This window comes from Felis catus, chromosome A2 (genome assembly GCF_018350175.1).
Source record: "Felis catus isolate Fca126 chromosome A2, F.catus_Fca126_mat1.0, whole genome shotgun sequence".
In the NCBI taxonomy this organism is placed as follows: domain Eukaryota; kingdom Metazoa; phylum Chordata; class Mammalia; order Carnivora; family Felidae; genus Felis; species Felis catus.
This window is the reverse complement of record NC_058369.1, coordinates 150,363,911-150,379,224: the sequence shown is the minus strand read 5'-3', so window position 1 is coordinate 150,379,224 and position 15,314 is coordinate 150,363,911. Positions and strand designations below refer to the sequence as shown.

Sequence of the window (15,314 nt, the reverse complement as noted above, 5' to 3'; positions counted from 1 at the left end):
TTTTGATTGACATTAAAAACGCTGTGAAAATAGTTTGGAACTTGAGCTCTTTGAGGGAAGGACAATAATCAAACTATAGCTTTCACTTGCAGCCCTTTCTCCCACACTTACTCAGAACTGTTCCAGGAAAATTCACAGGGAACTCTGTTCTCATATATCACTTCTAGGAGGAGAGAGGCATTCTCAAGAAAATTATCCCCAAACTTCTAAATACAAAGAGAAAAGATTAATGAATCTCAACACAAAGCCACCTCACTTGACAGAATAAAAGCAAACTGAGTCAGTTGTTTGGAGTTAGAAACCTTTAATATCCAGCTTTATTTAAAAATTATCAGACTTGCCCTTCTTGCCACATACTGCCTAGTCCTCCCCCAAGCTCTAGCCACACATGCCTGGTTTTGCCAAACACATGAGAAAGATTTTACTATTCCAGTTTACAAGTCCATCTGCATAGCCCTGTTAACAGAAGGGATCTATGAATACCAAGTACTTTGTTCTCATCCACTTTTTTTGACCATGTATTACCACAGCACGAAAATTCCCCCACCCTTTACAATCAGCTCTTTCTAAAAGGAATTCCAGACTACTACCAACTGGCTGCCTTGTACTACTGTTTAAGATGCCCAAATATGTCTGACTATCTTGAAATGAAAGCCTGCTTCTCCCTTTCTGGAACGCACTTGTAAACTACATCTTTTCAAATTCTCTAGTCAGGGGCACACTTTCAAACAGAAAAATAAGATTTGTTAAGAAGTGGTTTGGTAGGATGTTAAATGTGATTTCTAAAAACACACCCACCAGCACACGCATTCTCTCATTATTAGGTTTTATAGGAAACAGACCTTGGTAGGCATCTTCCTGTCTTGGCAAATATCAGATCAGTTACATTAACCCAACTGGTGCTAAATGCTCTTGCCACGAACTCTGACCTTATTTCCTTGCAGCTCGAGAAGTCCAGTCTTAATTAAATACAGGTAGCAGAATAATATGTAAATGCCTTTGGTTAAGAACCTTTACTTTTTGGCTTCTCATTAACCTAAAAAGTTGTTGTTTCTAAAGCAAAACCTCTTTAAATCTCTGGTAATAAAAGATGCAGGCGAGACCACCGGTGTGGGCAGACTGGCACGGCACGCCTGCTGACCCTGGCCCTGTGGCTATCAGGTAGAATCCCCATTGCACTCCTAAACAAAAGGCTTTCCTTCTCAAGGTTGCCGGTGGTCCCCGAGCATAAGTCTCCGTCCTGTCCCAACTCCAAGAACAGAACTTGAAATCTCATCCTGTTTGTCTTCCGGGAACATCTGCAGGGCGGCAAAGCCCAGTCTGGCTCTGAGAATTTGCATGGTTTATTGGCTTTTACAATCTTGCATCTCCAGCTACCTTAGGCAGGAATGTTGACTGAAACCCGGAGAAAGCCCCCAGACTCTCTGGAAGAGATTAAAAGAAAGCCCTCCATGGCTTACCTCGCAGGCTGCAACTTCTTCCTGGGGACTAAGTCGGAAAGGAAGGACTGATTTCTCTAGCAGGAGCACAGCAAGAGGGCAGGCAGGCAGGCAGCCTAATACACACTGCTCTATTCAATAAAACTCCAGACCGCCCTTCCTTAGCCCCTCCCAGAAGTCCATGCTAAGTGAACACATATCCCCTATGTTTACAGTCGGCAGTCGGTGGTATGCATTGTCCTGTAGTTTTTCTAATAGGCAGCCAATGACGACACCCCGGCCGAGGTGGATGCAGCCTGCCTGTGGAGATGCCTGTCATTCCCTAGGCATGCTCAGGAAATCACTCATCAGAAAAACCGAGACCTAAAAAGCTCTGAAACTGCACGCAGGCTGCCAAAACCAGCCAGCTACATGCCCTTTTTTGGTTATCCTTAGCAGGGCCTCTGGAAGTGAATCCATTGTCAGGAACAATCATAAGAAATGTTAATCTTGGAGAAAGAGGCTGTCTTGTAGAACACAAACGCAACTTTAAAAAGAAAGCACAGTCTATGAAACAAGAAGTTAACAGTCCATATGTTTCGTGGGGTGGGGGTGGGGAAGGCATTTAAATTGAGGGAGCCTTAATAGCATATTTCTTTTAAAAGTAGCCATGTATACAAAATGAAATTAAATTGTTCTACAATTTTAAAGTCTGCAATGGCCAGGACCCAGGTCTGTATGTACAGACTACATTCTAACCTGAATGAGGCACAGCCCCCTAAAAATATGTCTACATGTGTTATAAAAACAACTGACAAAAAAAAAACTTAGGTCTTTTTTAGTAGGTAATGTTTTCCAGAATAAGTGTAGTGCCAGAAACTCAGCTAGGCAGGGTCCTACAGCCTTGGCGATCCTCACTAGTTTTCCATATCACCCCCCTCTCCACCTCCCCTTTGTCTCCTCAGATTTGGCAACAGGGAGACATTGCTGGCAACTCTGCACAACAGAGAGGGCGTGAAGAGACCCAGCACTTCCTCTGCGACTGCAAGAGACAATGCGTATGCCCACTGGGATGAGACTGCTGTTTTAGCGACTTCTTGAAAGTGCTCCAACCAAGTCTTCCTTGGTAGGACGTGGGCTATGAGAGGGTCAGAATTAGGCAATGCTGAATCAGGATGAAGTTAACTGGCCCATGTGCGCACACAACCTGTGGTTTTGTACTTTTCAATAAAGAATTCACTCAATTCATCAATCAGTACTTAATTCAGTAGTCACAATAACAAAAAATTAGGAGCACTTACTACTTGTCAGGCCAGGAGCTCGGTGCTAGATTTCTGTCTCCTTATCGCTGTGTGTTTAGAAACTGTCTCATCACTGACCAAGAAGACTTAACATATTTTCCCTGGCTAACTACAAGTCCACAAGCTTGGTCTCCAAAAACCTTAGGTTTTACCATATAAGCCTATTTATGAAGATCTGACCTGAAAATAATCTCTACTTAGGAACAAGTGCCTGCCCTTTGCGCCTTATACTGAAGACTTGGGAAGTAACTGATCCACCTGGATGGTTTCCTTCTTCAGTCCTCCAGCATTAGCCAGTTGCCCACAGGCATCGATATCAAGCCTATGCTCATCTCTTTCTTGGGAAGGCTGCCTGTCCCGTCTTCCCAACTGCTACTGCAGCACAGCCTGAAAAAGCTACAGAGCAGGCTGCCAGGCAGAGGGAGAGGTGAGCTTCAAGCATCCCAAGTTAGAACTCGGAATGCACTTTCCCAGGGAAACAGAATAAATAATGGCTGGTGGGAACAGTACAGTCAATGCGGCATTTCAAGGACACTATGGCTCAACCAGGCATTTGTGGAGCACCACCGTTTATAAACTTGTTCCTATGGTAAAATGTTTTCTGATCCCAAGTGAATAATTTGGAAATAAACTTTGGGAACATAACCAGTTTCGCTACTGGGGATGTCCCGTATGTGGACAGGTTGCAAAGACAGAATAACAGTTCACAGTCTGGTAAACTGCTGAGCTTGGAGATGTCGTGGCACAGGCATCAATGACCTCTGAAAACAACTCAGTTGGTGATGTCTGTGTGAAGATATGACCTGTGTCCAGAGATGTTTGGGGCCCATGCTCTCCAGGCCATATGGTCTGTGACTCAGTGAGGCCTGTTTTAATGCACTGTTTTCCATGGCCACTGCTGATTCAATCCTAAGCCGCATTCTTCCCGCTTGTGTGAGTAATGCCTTTTGGTTAAACAGCATCAGGGCATAATTTGCAATCTATGAATAAAATAAGTACCAGCTTTCCAGAGGAAAGAAAAGTTGCACTACAAATAGGGAAAATATTATCAGCAGGAAACATGGAAAGGACATGCGTTTTGCATGGTTTTTAGAAGATAAATGGCTAAATATTTTTGGGTTCTGTCTTTAGAAAAGAGAAGTATGTTTCCCTAGATAAATTCTGAATACCTCATTTTCAGGGCATAGTGGATGACCAATCATTCAGCCTTTTTTGTGTATTTGAAAGTAGACACTGTGCAAGAACCACATGGTTGGAAGGATAATTTAACAAATTTCATTAGAAAAAAGAAAGAAAAAGATAGATGTTGCCAATCTCTACCATGGGAAACTTCACTTTCATAGTATTTACTTTTTCCAGAAGTCATTTGTAAACAACACTAAAAATACACAGGATTATACAGAAAATTTTTGTGGAATATAATTCCCACTCAGACCATCCCAGATAAAGAACAGCTTGTCTAGCATAGGCTATATCTACCTAATCAAACCATAACAAATCTAAAGAGACATTTGGAAACATCTGGATGGTTCATTGTATTTTTTCAGTTCCAACTGAGTATTTGGAATCATGTATATAAGTAGTGAGCAATTACATTTCACTTGCAAGTCAGTTTGGGAAAAGTAAAAGCAGGCCACACCTTTTTCATTCAAACCTAAAATCGCTTCAATTAGTTCCATAAAAAAATACATTTTCCAGTTTAAAATATTTACATAATTGAATATAACAGATATTTTGAACATTTTAAAAGGCAGCAAAATACCGCCCCCCCCCCCCCCCCACACACACACATCTTCTTTTACTCAAATGAAGTATTTCCAGAAACTCGAGTTTAGAAAACAATAAAATCAGACTGGTAAAATGCTGATGCCAAAACTGGACAACAAAGATAGCACAAAAAGAGGAAAACTATCCTAAGTATATTTCTGAGCCTAGATGAAAACAATTAGCACCCTGAATCCAACAGTGTAAAAACAAGGTAAGGCCAATGTGGAGACAGTCCGAATCTGAAAATCTAGTGATTCAGTAGTAAACTAGTATGATACAATGTAAGCAGTTAAAAAGTTAAAAAAAAAAAAAAAAAAAGTAGACGAAAGAAAAGAGAAAGATCATCTCAACAGATAAAAAAATAATACTTGGTAAAATTAGCAATCTTACACAGAAAAAACAAAAGTTCTTGAAAAACCAACAACAGAATCTTTCTAAACATGTAATGAGACCTTTACCAGAATGCTACAGTGAATACTATGCTTAATGACGAAATGGTAAAGTATTCTCACTATAATCAATGAAAAGGCAAGGGTGACTATCATCTCTCTACAATTAAAAAATGGGGTGGAGGTCCTAACCAAGACAAAGACAAAGAAAAAAAGAAAGAAGAACTATAGGAATTAGGAAGAAAACAAATGTCTTTATTTGCTATGATAGGATCATGTGGGTAAAAAGTTCAAGTGAATCAACAAATATATTAGAATTAATAAAAGAGTTTAGCAAAATTATTGGAAGCAAGTTCAGTATGCAAAACTCCAGAGTTCCTGTAACCAGCTGTCTCTAATTTTAAAATATAATGGAAAATAGATGATTCATATTAATAACAAAAGTGTGCATTACTTGGGAATAAACGTAACAAAATAGTGCAAGAAAATTGAAGAGCTGGATTTAAGGAAATAAAAGGCCTGTATAAATGGTGAAATATATCACTTTTACAAATAACAGACCTCAAAATTATAAAGATGAAAATTTTCCTTGAATTAACCTATGTAGCATTTATTATTCCAACTAAAATCCCTAAATGATATATTTTGTAGAACTTAACAAAACAATCCTAAAATTCAGATGGAAAAGTAAAGATCTAAAAATAAGGACTGAGATTTTTATAGAGCAATTCTAGTTAAGATGAGTATTATTGCCCTGGGAATAGACAAATAGATTATTAGAATAAAGTGGAAAACCTAGAAACAGCCCCAAGCATATATGGAAACTTCTAAAATAATAGCAAAGACACAACCAATGAGGAAGAAAAGGGTGGGCTATTCTATTAGTGGTAAGGTTACCATCGATTATGTAGAATCAATAAAATTAGATTCAAAATTCCCACCCCATACTAAAAGAAACTAGATTACATTGGGAAAAAAAAACAACTTTAAGATGATTAGGAAAAGCTGTAGGTGAATAATTTTATAATGGAGTATGGAAGGATTCTTCAACATAAAAAAACAGAAGTTCAGATGGAAACACTGAAAACTTTGAGGAGATGGCTAGATTTAATAGAGTAAATGCACAATATGCATTTATTTCTGCTCCTTCCCAAACCTCACCAAAATGATAGCACAGAAATAAAAAATCAGCAGTAAATCCTACACGGCAAAGAATACTGGAAGGGAGTCAACACAGAGTCTAGATGTCAGCCAAATTTTGGAATATGGAAAATGGACAGATGGCTGGTAATTGACTTAACAGAACTAAGAAACTGAACTCTGGCCCTGTGGAGTAGAAGGGCCGGTGGATGAGAAAGAAGCCAATTCAAGTCTCAAAACCAGGAAAAACAGGATTTGGAAGCCCCAGGAATCTGAGGTGAGGGATGGAGCAGAAAACAGGTTTGATTGGAAATCTGCGTAAGGGGGGTACTTGGGTGGCTCAGCTGGTTAAGTGTCCGACTTTGGCTGAGGTCATGATATGGTTCATGGGTTCAAGCCACGCACCGGGCTCTGCGCAGACTGACCGCTCAGCTCAGAGTGTGGAGCCTGCTTCAGCTGTTGTGTCTCCTTCTCCCTCTCTCTCTGCCCCTCCCCCACTCGTACTCCCTCTCTCTCTCAAAAATAAACATTAGAAAAAAATTTTTTTAGAAAATCTAAGGAATAGTTAAAAGCCCAGATCTAGGAACCCCAACACACGTAGGTGAACACCCCTCTTTCAATCAGACAGAAGTTCCAAGTTTATTTTCTGAAGGCAAGTGCTGCCCTCAGAATGGCGAAACAGTGGACAGGGAAGAGGCTTCATACTGAAAACAAAGTTGAAATGTAAGTATACTCAGTGAACACTGGAATATCCCCGGTCTCCTCACTCTGCAGGTTACCAGGACACCAACAGTCAGGTTTGTACTCAGCAGAAAGGAAATTGGAGGATTTCACTGTAGGGAAAGTGGCATGCCCATGGAAAAAAGAACTAAAGGCATAGACACTGAGGGACCCCTGAAATTTCTGGCTCATTGCCCAAGGCCCTTTAGTGAACTTGTGCACAGGAACTCCCAATCTGCTGTTTAGCACCTCACACTTAAAAATATGAACATCAAGTTAAGGAGACAGTCTGAGAGACTCGAACAACAGAAAAAGGAATTCAGAGGAAAAAGAGGCAAGGTGAGAAACAGAAGAACAGTTCAAGAAAATTATAATTACTATTCACAGAGAGATAAGAGTCAATACTGTTGCCACCAAAGGAGAAAGATGCTTTAAGAAGGCACTTTCAGAGATGAGGAAAAGCTCTTGTAAATGAAGAATACTGTGGCAGAAAGTTATAAAAATTCAATTCAAGAAATGTTAAGATAAAGTTTAAAAAAAAAAACCTGCCAGATAATTAGAAGAAAAAGGATGGAAAAAAGAAAATAACATTAAAGAATCAATAAAAAACCCAACATCTGAGTGTTCCAGAAAAAGAGGAAAGAGAAAATTGTGGGAAAGAAATTATCAAAGAAATAAAACATTAAAATTTCCCACACCTAAAGGACACAAGTTTCCAGATTCAAAGGGCCCACTGGGCATCTAGTACAATGAATGAAAACATATTTAATTCTGAAGTTATCAAGTTCTTGGGTTTTATGTTCCATCCAAAGGTGGGGGAGGAGTTGGGGTTGAAACCAGAAACCGAGACAGAAGATAAGGATCAGAAAATAGAGAGTACAAAACTACGACAGAAGTGAAGGGTAGTCCCATGATGACAGTGAAAGAAAATTCCAGGATAACAGCTGGTCAAGAGAGCAACAAGTAAAGACTGAAGCAGAGGGATCCAGAGAGGACGTTTTCAGGAAAATCAGGTAGACAGATTACCTGATTTTTTCTTGGGGAAAGCATCTGTGATAGGTACATGGAAATGAGTAAGTGTAAGATTGAGGTCATTATAATTTCAGGATAAACAAAATGTTTATATGAGAAAGGAAAAGGGATCATTGTATACCATATAGTTCAACTGTGAGAAAAATTTACAGTCATAATAATGTAAATACTGTATTTTGATTTCACCAAAACAATGATGTAATTAGATTCCAAGGATAACAAGCAAGAACATGTTTGTAGGATGATGGTGGATAAGAGAGCTAAACCCTCATTTTGTTTAGCAGGAAATCAATAGTTAATATCTAGTACTGAAATTTTAATAAATAGTAGAGTTAGCAATTTATTTAAGGATATGAAAACAAATACCACCCTCCCCCGATCCCCCCCAAAAAATAGTTCATTCATTCACTGAAAAAATATTTATTGAGTGTCTACCACATGCCAGGGCCTGTTCTAGGCGTTGCGAGCCAAATACATTTTGATGGAGGGAGACAGATAAATACACTAACTAATAAATGTATTAATGTCAGGCAGTGGGAAATGCTATAAAGAAATTGTAATGGAATAGAGAAAATCAGGGAAGTCCTCTATGAAGAAGTTTGCAACGGAGATGCATAAAATGAAGGGGCAAGCACTGGGACCATACAAAGCAATGACATTCCTGACAGCAAGAATATAGCAGGTGCGTATTAAAGAACAAGAAAGATTGCAGAGTAATTGGGGAGGAGTGATCACCCAACGGCAGATAGGATCATCTAGAGCCTTATCATCATGGTAGAGACTTTGAGTTTTATTTTAAATAAGATGGAAAGTCACGGGGAGGTGTTGAGTGGGGAGAGAAAAAAATCACTCTGGTCGTCGTCCTGCAGAACGAGCTGGGAGCTTACCAGTGTAGAAGCAGGGGAAATTATTGCCTCCTTACAGGCAGGAGGTGTTGGCCAGGACGAGGGCAGTTGTGGTCAGGGGACTGAGAAAGTATTGGATTTTGGACACAGCAGGACTCATTGCTGGTTTGGACGAGGAATATAAGAAACAGAGAGGAATCAGAGATATCTCCTTTTATGGGCTGAAGAGCTGAGTCAGTGGTGTAATTTAATAAGCAGGGACCACTGAGGGAAGTGTCGATTTGCAAGGAGGTGTGGGAATCGCATTAGACATAATTTAGGCATATTAAGATGACCAAAGGCATTCAAGTGGAGGTGCAGATGGGTAGTGTGATATACAAATCTGATGTTTTAGGGAGAGATGAGGCTTGAGAGTCATCTATTTCTAGATAGTGTTTTAAACTAGGACTAAGTTACCTGGAAGAAAGCAAACAGTGAAGAGAAGGCTGCACAAAACGACACCCCAACATTTAAAGCCCAGAAAAGGAGACTGTGAAAAAGATGATAGCTACTGCTTGGTGGGTGGTCAGGTATGAGAATGGGTAGGGAGGATGGTTACCGCTTTTTGTTAAAAGCCACAGAGCATTATTGGACTTTAAAAGTAGGGTAATTTGTGATAGACTGGATAATTGTAGCCAACTAATCAGTTACTCTTTCAATGGGATTAAACACTCAGTCTTTGCCATGTGCCTTTGCAGGGCTCTCAGAAGGACTTCTTGGCCTGTGATTTGCTTTGAATGATGGGACGCACCAGAGGTGATGGTGTGCCTGTTCAGGGTGGAAGGTTTAAGAGCATTACATTTTGTTCTTACCCCTGAGCGTCTGTCTGCCCTTTGCCATGACAACAAGCACCACAGAGTGGGTTGAATGGCTCATCCCACCCCCTGAACATACACATTCATCGAGAACCTGCAAATGTGACCTTATTTGGAAATGGGGGTCTTTGAAGATGTAATTCAGTTAAGAATCTCAAGATGGGATCATACTGGCTTATCTAGCTGGGCTCTAAATCCAATGGCAAGTGTCTTTATAAGAAAAAGGCAGAGAGAGATTTGAGACACACAGGACATGGAGATTTGAGACACACAGGACAAGGAGATGTGAAGACAGAGGAAGAGATGGGGGCAATATATCCACAAACCAAGGAATGTTAAGGTTTGCCAGTCACCACTAGAAGCTAGGAGAGAGGCATAGAACAGATTATCCCTCGGAGCCTCCAGAAAAAGCCAACAACCCTGTCAACACATTGATTTTGGACTCCTGGCCTCCAGAACTGTGGCAGAATACATTTCTGTTGTTTTAAGCCACCTAGTTTGTGGTAATTTGTTACAGAAGCACAGGAAAACAATATACCCCAGATCGTGTCCACTTTTCAGCTTGAGTTCCCAGTGAGCCCAGCCAGGACCATCAGAGTTGCTACTGACCCAGGCCTTATGCAAAAGGCATAAGAAATAATGTTTGTTGTTGTAAGCCACTGAGGTTTTGTAGCATTTTTTACCAAGAAAAAGCTAACTAATATTTGTATATATTAAGAAGTAAACTAAAGAAATTTAGTTAAACTCACGAAAGTTTGGTTAAGACAGAAAAACTTCTGTTAAATAAAAGTCACCATACACAATGTGAAAAGACAAGCCAAGAGAAAATGTGCAATGTATAAAGGATTAGAATCTAGAATATCCAAGAATGCCTAAAAATCAATTGAGGTAGAGAGCGAGAGGGGCAATACTATTACAAAATGGGAACAGGATGTAACATCCACAGAAGAGAAAATGCAAAGGCCAAAGTCCTTGAAATGATGCTCAACCTTATGAGTAATCAGGAAAATGAAAGTGAAAACACTGACACCAGCTCACAGCCAACAAATTGGTAAAGAAAAAAACATTTAATCTTGTAAAACTAAATGATGTTGGTAATGTGCAGAATCCTATGCGTTTTCGATAAGAAAGTAAATTGGGACACTTTGCAGAGTTACTTGGCAGTGATATTTAGTATATGCCTTCTTTGTCCAGCAATCCCACTTTTAGGTATATCCTCTTAGGAAACTCATGTTCTTTAGCAAGGAAGCACGTAAAGGGCAGCTCATCAGAGTATTATCTGTCACAGCAATATCACAAAATTCCTACAGCAATCAGCAGGGGAAACACTACATAAACTATGGTATAGGATGGAATACTATATAGTAGCTGAAATGAATGAATTAGATGCACCTGGGTCTCAAAAACATATGTGAAAAAAAAAAAAAAGCAAGTTGCAGCTGGAATGATTCCATTCATATGAATTATTTATGGCTCCGGGCAACAGTAGGCTAGAACCACTCCAAATTCAACATAGTGGTTACCCGTAACAAGGTAGAAAGAATGATACTAGTCACAAAATCAAGAAACTTGAAATTTATCTGAAGTGTATAAAAGAAGACCTCAAGTAATGATGACAAAACAATTACATTTGTTAATTCTGCAGAGTATATATTATATACAGATTGTACATTATCCTTAGACTTTTTTTTTTCTTTTAAGAAACTGCTATACAAATGAGATTTCTCTCCCCAAGGTGCTAGTATCTGGTCACCTATGTGATACAGGGAAAGGTCACTGCCCTTCTTTGTTCTGAGGGCATCAGTAGAGCTCACTCAGGACCAACCAGACTAGCAGGGAGAGAGGACCTGCCCTGAATATGAAGTCCTCAACTTAATCACACCTTTGTATTAAGGGTCTGACATGATAGGATCAACAGTTACTCTTTAAGGCTAACACCTTAAGCCATAGTCTAACTTAGTGCCTTAATGCCAACTGTTTTAGGAATAGGGTACAGATAAAGTGAGGGCCAGCTCTGATCCACTTTGATGGGCACAGAAGGATTAAAGACAGGCTGGTCTCTCAGAGCATCAAGTGGAAGAAGAAGGGCTTTGGTTGTCTGGGATAAGGGTGATGACCTGAGATGGAAAGAGGGCGTAATCCAAGAAGCCCCAGTATGAAGGAGCTTATGAGACAAATGTTACCTTTTCCCACTCTCACTGAGTGGCCAATTCCTTCAGTCTCCCTATCAGAAATCTCTGTCTCCCTATTTCTTGATCTAGGGAGGATCACTGGATGTCTCCACGATTTCCACTCTTCCCACATTCATTTCTACTGGATTTGCTCTGCCCTCAGGGAAAGTAAAATGTTTCCATCCATGAGAAATCCCTCTTGGTCTCTGATGGGTATCTGAGTCACTCAGAGCCATAGCCAGATTTCTCTCAGACAGTTGCATTCATTCATTCATTCATTCATTCATGCAACCAACCTCTTAACATGTATTACCTACAAGGCTTAGCGTTAGGCTCTATGCCTTTTATTATCTTGTAAAAACACCACACCTACCTTTAAAGAACTGCTGGTCTAAAGGAGAAGCTCAGACATGTGCACAAGATGGACTCTCAAATGGCAAGTGCTAAGAGAGACCCCTTTGCACCACATGTGTTTACCCAGCTGTGTGTGTTTCCTTTTCCTGTCTCATGCTTAACGAAGGCTGTCTAATCCAACCAAGACCGTGTGGTGAGACCTGGTGTCCCCTCCCAACCAGAAAGCATATCCTTCTCTCATTTCAGGGGGGAAAAAAAGCCAATCTCATAATTGGCTTTGCATTGCAGACATACTTGTGAAGGGTGCAAATAAGAAAACATTTAAAATATTTGATCTATTTTGGGTGAGGTTTTGTAGCTTTGGCCTAGCAGAATGTCATCTGAGAAGCAGTGATTTCTCTTGGGGGGGCAGATATTTTTAAGATCAAAAACAGAAAAGAAAAGAAAACATTTTCAAAGAGATAGCGGAGTCTGCTAATACACAGGGAAAGATGGCTGTTTGGAACATGCAAACTAACGGCAGCATAGAAGCATCTGAGCGCTCATCAAGCTCTGCTGGACGTGTGCTCCCTTTACATCATAGAGAGGGTGTGTCTGAGACGCCTGTGCCACCGCACCACGTCCCCTCCTTCCGAGCCTTCACCTGTGCCACCACACGCACCCTCGTACTGTCCTCATGTTGCTCCCCGCCCTCCTGTGTCTATACACACATCCCGGTTTTACCTCTGATGACTCTAGCTTCCTCTAGCTTCACGCCTGTCTTTTCTTTTACTGTCAGATTTCTCCAAATGATTAATGTATGATGCAGCCCCACCACCCCCACTTCTTTCATGACCTCACTTCTTGGTCCCTGAACATTTTGACTTCAGCCCCTGACCTCTTCTGAGAGGTGGTGCCTGTGACCCCTGAGCAGCTGGACCCTTTTGCAGTCCTCCCCGGCATCCCCTGACCCCCCTGGGTTCTGTCTTTATCTCTGGTAGCTCTTGCCACTGATGGCTGGTCTGTTGTCTTACTTCTCTGGCCTCTTAGATTTTTCCTCCTGTTCTTTTTCCTCAGTGAGGACATCCCCCAGTGCCCTGGCCTGATCTCTCTCTTAGAGAATTCACAGGGCAGATAGAAGAATTAAAGGAGATCAAGTGTTGGTGGAGTTGCTTTCTGAACTAAATGCTTGTTTACTGATGGGACAAACTTTTATGAAGCACCTTTACCATAGCGAAGCTTTTCTCAGTCTTGGGAATACGGGGACGCTGTAGAAGTTGGCTCCTCTTCCCTTAAAAGGGTCTTGCTTTTTGCTGGCAGACACACGTGCTCACATAAGCGCAGTGAAGCGGAGCAGGTGCGGTCATAAAAATCCTGTCCAGTGAAGGTCACCAAGGAGGGAGGGGTCATTTTTTTTCTTAGTGGGTTTTTTTTTTTTAAAAAAGTCTCATTTTTTCTCATGTCTACAGCAATTACCTCTTCTGATATGAAAAATAAAAAAAAAATGTATTTGGCTCCAATCTCTTGCTCTCATCATGAATTCCCTTGCTTGGAAATCTTCAATATCATCGTACTACCAAAAGGATGAAGTCAAAACTTGGCTTAGCATCTTACCAAGATCTACAATCTTACCAAGATCTAGAAGAGGCCCCTCTTCTTGCCTCTTCTAGATTATCAGTGCAAACCCCGTCCCCACTCTTGTCAAGGGGCATACCTTCTGCCTGTGACCTCAGTCATGGGACTCTCCCCTTTACACTTAGCTGTCCTTTGTTACCAGCTCGGGGCGCACCTCAATGCCGTCCTTGAAATCTCAGCCTTCAGTCAGTAACCATTCTCGGACTACCTACAGAACCTGCTGTCAGACCTGTGCATTTTCTATTTATCAATTACATACTTGAATTACTTGATTTGATATATATATATATATATATATATATACATGTATATATATATATGTATATATATATACACACACACACATATATATATATATATATATCCTAGATTGATTAGTGACTGAGTGATCAATTAGCTAATAGTTAATTAATAATTAACAGATAGTTCTGGAGTACCTGCTATGTGTTGTCAGCTCTATTAGGTCCTAGTGACACAGTGGTAAATAAGACATACAGAACTTTTAGAAACAGAGGCCATATCTTAAAATTATGGGCTATATATTATACCCATTTAATCCCTTTCTCTCAATGCTGCCTTTTGGGACCAGAATTTAAAAATACAAACAATTAAGATGTCTTAACAAAAATTATTTACGTTCAACTGTATACAAACCTGGTACTAAAACTGAGAATTCAAGTCAGTGCTCAGGGAATGGTGACTGCAAGTTTGGGTCTAGGCCAGGAACCCTGGAATCTTATTGCTGCTACCCTAATTAAGAGGTGCAGGTGGCTGGGGGAAGGGAACCAAGGACTACAGCCCTCCCACATGCTCATGAATACCAGGCATACCTCGAACAGAACTACCCATGTATGGATTTTTGGGGACACTTAGTTCATATGATTCTTCTAGAAGGTGGGGAAGGAATAATCATAATAAAAATAACAAACAAATGAGTATGGCCAGAGTTGATTTAGAAACTAGAGTGCCAACTTATTAAACTTTAAGTGGGATACATATCCTAAGGCAAAAAACTAAAGTGGCCATTTGAACCCAGGCTCCTGACCAATAGGCATCTCCCTTCAGGACAAAGAAAGGAGGTGTTAGGGAAAAGTTTTGACCCAAAGCCCAAGAACCTGGCCAACTTGGAGGGTGATTCCAGTGATGGCTAATAAACTGCCTTTCCTTAGGAATATTTCTGTCTGAAGAATTAGACCCTATTGCTAGGAGAACTGCTCCTAAAATAGTACTAGAGGAATCCTGGCATATTCTTCTTTTTGAAGCTCTAAAACATCAGGCTTCTCTTTGCCTGCTGGGACATCTACATTGCCTTCTTTCACGTTATAGACCTTGTTCATGTATTATTTTTAACTGAATTATCTCCTGGTATTCTATATGAATCCATGCCCTCGGAAAGACCACCTCTGTATCTCTTAATCACTCTGCCAAATGGCTAATTTCTGGGAAATTTTCATTTAAATTGATTATTCACAGTATGTCTATCTGTCTCTCTCTGCATATTAAGCAAATACTCATCTCTATATCCCAGCACCTGGTATAATGCCTAGCATAGAATGTTATGGGACGAATGAATGAATTTTAGAGAATTTCGACTTCCTGATAGCATTCTCAAATTTTGGGATTCTTCTTACTTTGGAAATGGGCTACATCTTCCAGATGTTAGAGGCTGAAGCTTTAGGGCATATATATTTGGGGTCAGATGCTCTACC

At 40.4% G+C, this 15,314-nt stretch overlaps 1 protein-coding gene across 6 annotated transcripts in view; it reads right to left on the bottom strand.

Annotated features, from left to right (window-relative positions):
- CALD1 (caldesmon 1) overlaps window positions 1–1,757 on the bottom strand; it is a 188,303-nt gene extending 186,546 nt beyond the window's left edge. For 2 of the 6 annotated variants that reach the window (XM_045052782.1, XM_019825825.3), the window contains exon 1: window positions 1,461–1,757. The gene's annotated coding sequence lies outside the window, so the exon portion shown is untranslated. Of the gene's footprint in view, window positions 1–111; window positions 207–1,460 lie in introns of all 6 variants that reach the window. The other 4 variants (XM_019825826.3, XM_019825828.3, XM_019825831.3 and 1 more) reach the window with 4 other exon arrangements.
- Window positions 1,758–15,314: the final 13,557 nt, after the last annotated feature.